Source organism: Chiloscyllium punctatum, chromosome 12 (assembly GCF_047496795.1).
Source record: "Chiloscyllium punctatum isolate Juve2018m chromosome 12, sChiPun1.3, whole genome shotgun sequence".
Lineage (NCBI taxonomy): Eukaryota > Metazoa > Chordata > Chondrichthyes > Orectolobiformes > Hemiscylliidae > Chiloscyllium > Chiloscyllium punctatum.
In genome coordinates, this window is record NC_092750.1 from 25,505,336 (window position 1) to 25,512,087 (window position 6,752).

General features: G+C 42.1%; 1 non-coding gene across 1 annotated transcript; it reads left to right on the forward strand.

Annotated features, from left to right (window-relative positions):
* The first annotated feature begins 1,367 nt into the window (after window positions 1-1,367).
* On the forward strand, window positions 1,368-1,496 carry LOC140484005 (small nucleolar RNA SNORA71). Its single transcript, XR_011962167.1, has one exon. It is a non-coding gene; the product is annotated as a small nucleolar RNA SNORA71 (small nucleolar RNA).
* The last annotated feature ends 5,256 nt before the right edge of the window (window positions 1,497-6,752 follow it).

A 6,752-nucleotide genomic window follows, 5' to 3' on the forward strand; every position in this document is an offset into this window, starting at 1 on the left:
CGGTCCTACCCGTCCATGCTGATCAGATATCCCAACCCAATCTAGTCCTGCCTGCCAGCATCGGTAGCACTTTCGTGCAAATGTTTTGTTTTGGATTGTTCTGACCTCTCTTTCTGTTAGAAGAGAAAGTGTAGTTGATTCTTTTCTGTTAGAAACCTGCCCATCTTTCTGAATGTGCTGTGGAGCTAGCAACACTTTTGAAGACTTAACCTGACCAATCATATGCTGCTCACAAATGACATCTTGTAGATAAAGGGTAGTATGATTTGTTAAATTTGAAACCTGTCTTTGCCAGTTCTTGCACCTTTAGTAGCAGTGTTGCCTCTGGCCTGGAAGGTTATAAAATCAGCTCCCACTCCAGAGGCTTGAGAACAGAATGTTTTGGCTGATAATCCAGCACCAAGAGTGCCGCAGTTTTGAAGGTGTTGTCTTTTCAAATGAGATGTTAAAGTTACATTCCCTCTGCCTCCAGTTGACCAGAAGACTCCATGGCACAATCTTATTAAAGAGCTTGATATGGGGATGCTGGTGTTGGACTGGGGTGGATAAAGTTAAAAATCACACAACACCAGGTTATAGTCCAACAGGTTTAATTGGAAGCACCAGCTTTTGGAGCGCTGTTTCTTCATCAGGTGGTTGTGGAGTACCTTATGAAGGAGCAGTGCTCCGAACGTTAGTGCTTCCAATTAAACCTGTTGGACTATAACCTGGTGTTGGGAGTTTTAACTTATTAAGGAGCTGTGGAGTTAGCTCAGGTTGCCTGGTCAAATTTTGTTCTTGTACCACGTCTGGCCATTATCACAATAACTTTGTGGGCATTTGGCTGTGGTTTTTCCCAAATAGTGTTGGTAATTGCCAACATTTGAATGTATTCGGTTGTTAATTACTTCGGGACGTCCTTGCGTTATATAAATATAAATTTATGCAAATGAAATATCTTTCTAATTCATTGTAACATAAATTTACTTTCAGATTATAACATACCTTTGTGATCAACTAATTGTTTTTTGAAGTTCAGTTATTGGTTATTCAGCTATTGGTTAATGAATATAATGGTTGGTTTTCTCACTGTGTCAAGTGCCAGGTGAAGTAATGATACTTTAAGGTTGGGACAGGAGCATGGACTAAGACACCAGAAAAGTCCTTGCTATTTTTCCAGTGCAATAGAATTTTACTATTCACGTAATCTGGCAGGTAGGGTCTTCCTTTAATGTTTCACTTCAGAAATGGTGCTGCTGACAAGCACTGTATCCCGAGTGCACATCTGTAGTGTGATGTTTCTGACCATGCTGCTTATACCCATTCTGTATTTTCCAGTCCTAGGTGCGTTTCAAGGGTTCCAATAATTATAAGGATTTAATTTATTCACCTGCATTCGAAAGTGATTGTGGTATTAACCGTTGCCAGATCATTGATACTGCAGGAAGATTAAATCAAAAGACTTCCCCGTGTTTATTGGAGCATCGATTTCCATTAAACCTCATAGCATTTGGACATTGTTAACTTTTAAGCTTTTCATTAGTTCTCTTTCACAGTTATATTCTGAGATTCTGTTTTCTGGGACAGTACTGCTGATGTCCCTCTGTTCCATTTGACTTTAGGGCACTGAGTTTATAAAATGAGTTTGGGATTACTGTTATATATATCATTCCAAAATTGCATTTGTTTTACGAGTTCCGTGCTGTTTATATGTAGTTATACATGCAGATTAGCTCCGACATCTTGCAATGGTGCACTGGGCTATCTAGCTCTCTTGTGCAGCTCCGAGATGTCTGGTATGATTTCCCTTTTAAACAGTTTACCTAAGTCCAATTTGTATGTTGAAATTCTGTGTGATGTATATGTTGCAGTTGTACTAGCCTCCACGACTTCCTCTGGCAACTCATTCCATACACGTACTACCCTCTGAGTGAAAAAGTTACCTCTTAGGTCTCTTTTATATCTTGCCCCTCTCACCCTAAACCTACACCCTCTAGTTCTGGACTCCCCACCCCAGGGAAAAGACTTTATCCATTTATCGTATCCATGCCCCTCATGATTTTATAAACCTCTATAAAGTCATCCCTCAGCTTCTGACACTCCAGGGAAAACAGCTCTAGCCTATTCAACCTTTCCCGATAGCTCAAATCAAATCCTCCAACCCTGGCAACATCCTTGTAGATCTTTTCTGAACCCTTTCAAGTTTCACAACATCTTTCCGATAGGAAGGAGACCAGAATTGCACACATTATTGGCCTAACCAATGTCCTGTGACGTGACCTCCCAACTCCTGTGCTCAGTACTCTGACCAATAAAGGAAAGCATACCAAACGCCTTCTTCACTCTCCGTCATTCCACTTTCAAGGAGCTATGAACCTGCACTCCAAGGTCTTTTTGTTCAACAACACTCCCGAGGACCTTACCATTAAATGTATAAGTCCTGCTAAGATTTGCTTTCCCAAAATGCAGCGCATCGCATTTATCTGGATTAAACTCCATCTGCCACTTTTCAGCCCATTGGCCCATCTGATCAAGATCCCGTTGTAATCTAAGGGACCTTCTTCACTGTCAACAACACCTCCAACTTTGGTGTCATCAGCAAACTTACTAACCATGCCTTTCATGCTCACATCCAAATCATTTGCATAAATGGGGAAAAGTAGTGAACCCAGCACTGGTCATAGGCCTCTGTCTGAAAATCAACCCTCCACCAACCTCTGTCTTCTACCTTTGAGCCAGTTCTGTATCCAAATGGCTAGTTCTCTCTGTATTCTGTGAGATCTAACCTTGCTAATCAGTCTCCCATGGGGGGCCTTGTTGAACGTCTTACTGAAGTCCATATAGATCACATCTACTGCTCTGCCCTCATCAATCTTCTTTGTTACTTCTTCAAAATCAAGTTTGTGAGACATGATTTCCCATGCACAAAGCCATGTTAACTGTCCCTAATCAGTCCTTGCCTTCCATTTATTTTCAGAAATAAAGTGTGGGGAAAGGATACTAAATGCTGATTTATAATGGACTTCATGGGAACCACTTTAGAACATAAGAACAGTACAGCACAGTATAAGCTCTTCAGCCCTCGATGTTGTGTCAGCCTTCTACTCTAAGATCAGACTAGCCTACTTACTCTTCGTTGTACTATCTTCCATGTGCCTCTCTAAGATTCCCTTAAATTTCCTGATGTATCTTGACTCTACTACCACTGCTGGCAGCGCTTTTCACGCATCCACTGCAGTACCTACCTCTGACATCTCCCTAAAACCTTCCTCCAATTACCTTATAGTTATACCCCCTCATGATAGCCATTTCAGCTATGGGAAAAAGTCTCTGGCTGTCCACTCTATCTCTGCCTCTCAACATCTTGTACACCTCTATCAAGTCCCCTCTCATCGTTCTTCACTCCAATGAGAAATGTCCTAGCCCTGTTAACCTTTCTTCATAAGAAATGCCATCCAATCCAATAGCATCCTGGTAAAGATCCTTAGCATCCTCTCTAAAGCTTCCACATCTTTCCTATAATGAGGCAACTAGAACTGTACACAATATTCCAAGTGTGGTCTGACCAGGGCTCTAGAGAGCTGCAGCATAACCTTGTGGCTCTTAAACTCAATTCCCCTGCTAATGAAAGCCAACACACCATACACCTTCTTAACAACCCTATCAACCTGGGTGGCAACTTTGAGGGATCTATGGACATCGACCCCAAGATTCTTCTGTTCCTCCACACTGCCAAGAATCCTGCCTTTAACACTGTATTCTGCATTCAATTTCGATCTTCCAAAGTGAATGACTTCACACTTTTCCAGGCTGAGCTGTGACTTACCAGCCCAAATCTGCATCCTGTCAATGTCTCATTGCAACCTATTCACAACTCTACCAACCCTCATGTCATCTGCAAACTTACTAACCCACCCTTCCACTTCCTCAGCCAAGTCATTTATAAAAATCGCAAAGAGCAGAGGTCCCAGAACCAATCTCTTCAGAACACCACTGGTCACCAAGCTCCAGGCTGAATACTTTCCATCTACCAGCAACCTCTGCCTTCTATGGGCCAGCCAACTCTGTATCCAGACAGACAGGTTTTCTTGTATCCCATGCCATCTTACTTTCTGAATGAGCCGACAATGGGGAACCTTATCATGCATCTTGCTAAAATCCATGTATGCCATAACCACCTTCATCAATGTGTTTTGTCACATCCTCTAAGAATTCAATAAGGTTTGAAAGACATGATGTGCCCCCCTCAAAGGCATGCTGACTATCACTAATCAAGCCATGGATTTCCAAGTAAGCATAAATCCTGTCTCTCAGAATCCTCTCCAATACTTTGCACGCCACAGGCGTGTGGTGACTGGTCTGTAACTACCAGGATTATACCTATTCCCTTTCTTTAACAAGGGAGTGACATTTGCCACCCTCCAATCATTTGGCACTACTTCAGTTGTCAGTGAGGACGCAAAGATCATCGCCAAAGACTCTGCAATCTCTTCCCTTGCTTCCTGTAGTAACTTAAGGTATTTCCCATCTGGCCCGAAGGATTTACCTATCCTTGTTTTTCAAACTTTCAGCATATCCTCCTTCCTAACATCAATCTGTTCTAGCATATCAGTCTGTTTCACACTCTCCTCAGAAATGTCAAGGTCCCTCTCAGTGAATACTGAAGCAAAGTTTTCATTAAGGACTTCCCCTACTTCCTCCGACTAACTCTAAAGCTCTGTCTGATCCTTGCCTCCTCAACCTTAAGGAGAAAGTGAGGACTGCAGGTGCTGGAGATAAGAGCTGAAAATGTGTTGCTGGAAAAGCGCAGAAGGTCAAGCAGCATCCACGAAGCAGGAGAATCGACGTTTTGGGCATGAGCCCTTCTTCAGGAATGAGGAAAGTGTGTCCACACTTTCCTCATTCCTGAAGAAGGGCTCATGCCCGAAACGTCGATTCTCCTGCTCCTTGGGTGCTGCCTGACCTGCTGTGCTTTTCCAGCAACACATTTTCAGTTCCTCAACCTTAAGTAAGCTTCCTTCTTCCTCTTGACTAGATGTTCCACATCCCTTGTCACCCAAGGTTCTTTGACCCTACCATCCCTTGCTTGCTTCAGTGGGACAAACATTGGTCCAGCACGACCAGCAACTGCTTCCTAAATAACCTCCATGTTTCTGTTGTGCATTTCCCTGAGAACATCTGTTCCCAATTCAGGTGCCCCAGTTCCTGCCTAATAGCATTGTAATTCTCCCCTCCCCCAATTAAATACTTTCCCGTACTGTTTACTGTTATCCCTCTCAGTGAGTATAGTAAAGGTTGTGATCAATATCACCGAAATGTTCTCCTACCAAGAGATCTGACACCTGGCCCGGTTTGTTACCAAGCACCGAATCCCACAGTGGGAAAGGAAGTCCAAAAAAGAACTTTGGGACAGTGTCATGGATGAAATGTTATTAGGTTAAAGCATGGCCTGGCCTCTGAAAATTCTTAACAAAATGACAACTAGATGAACCGGGGAGCTGAGTGTTTGTTGCTATGGCAGTGATAAATGAAACAGGTACTGTCGATATTTGTTGCAATTGTGATCTGATAAAAAGATAATCTGGAAGGCTTTTTTCCCAAGGCAGTTTTGGACTGATGGCTTTCTGGTTGGTACCTATTTTATTTTCGTCTTGTGTGGTTATATCTAAATTGAGTCCTGTTGAAGACAGGCAGGTAAAACCTGCCAGGCCAGTTCTTTAGCTATAAGGCCGTCAAGTCTCATGGTCAATTATTGTTCCGTGAGGGCAGGCCAAGACAAATTACTAATGCTAACTGGGTATCTGACGGTGCATTCATTTGTTTTTCTCTCCAGGTTGATCCTAAGTTCCTGAAGAATATGCGGTTTGCTAAGAAACACAACAAGAAAGGAGCCAGCAAGGGTGTAAGCAAAAAATAAAGTAGCAATCTCTGCTTGGACCAACAGTCTCAATTATTTAACATCTCCTGTTCTTGAGGATGGTATCCATGTAGTATATTGTATTTCAAATAGTTTATTTTGAATAAACTTAAGATGGGACTTCAGTTTCCAATGCTTTCATTTTTGACTTGAGATGGAGACCCTGGTTGAATCTGCAGGTGCGTCTTCATTTTTTCTACAAGCATTACTCAGTACATTGGCTGTACACCAGCAAACATTCAGCTTCTTCTTTGTTGATGGCAATGCCCAATGTCAGCATTTTATATTGGTGCTCACAAACACTTCTCTCAAACGTTGCAGTGAAATGTAATGCCCAACAAGGTTTGTACTGTCGTCTTACTTTTTAAAGTTGACTCTTGCTTTGCAATTCTTTAGCATACTATGTCAATCCATGCATATTATGTTATGGTATGTAGTGACAGTGCAGCAATATTTGGAAATGAGAAATGTGAAGACCCTTTTTGCTTTGGGAGAAACCTGTATTTTTATTGTAGTTCCTTTTAAGACCAAAACGAAACTTGGGGAGTATTCTGAAAGGTGGTAATTGGTTTCCTGGTTATGATATCATTAGAATCCAGAAAATGCCCATGTGTTGAAGCTGCTATGGGGTGAATGTTGGAGCAAATAGTAAGCAAAAGGCTAATTGCAATGATGAGTGTGTCAAGTCTGAGTTCAGATGACAAAGTTTGTCTAAAGAGAGCAAACCAAGGACTCCATGCAGAGATTCACTTTTTGTTTGTCAGTATGAAGAAAGTATAGCTCCAGCCACTTTTGATGTGACGTGAACATGTTGTATCAAAAAACGATGGTGGGGGGAGTGCTAGAATTGAACTCT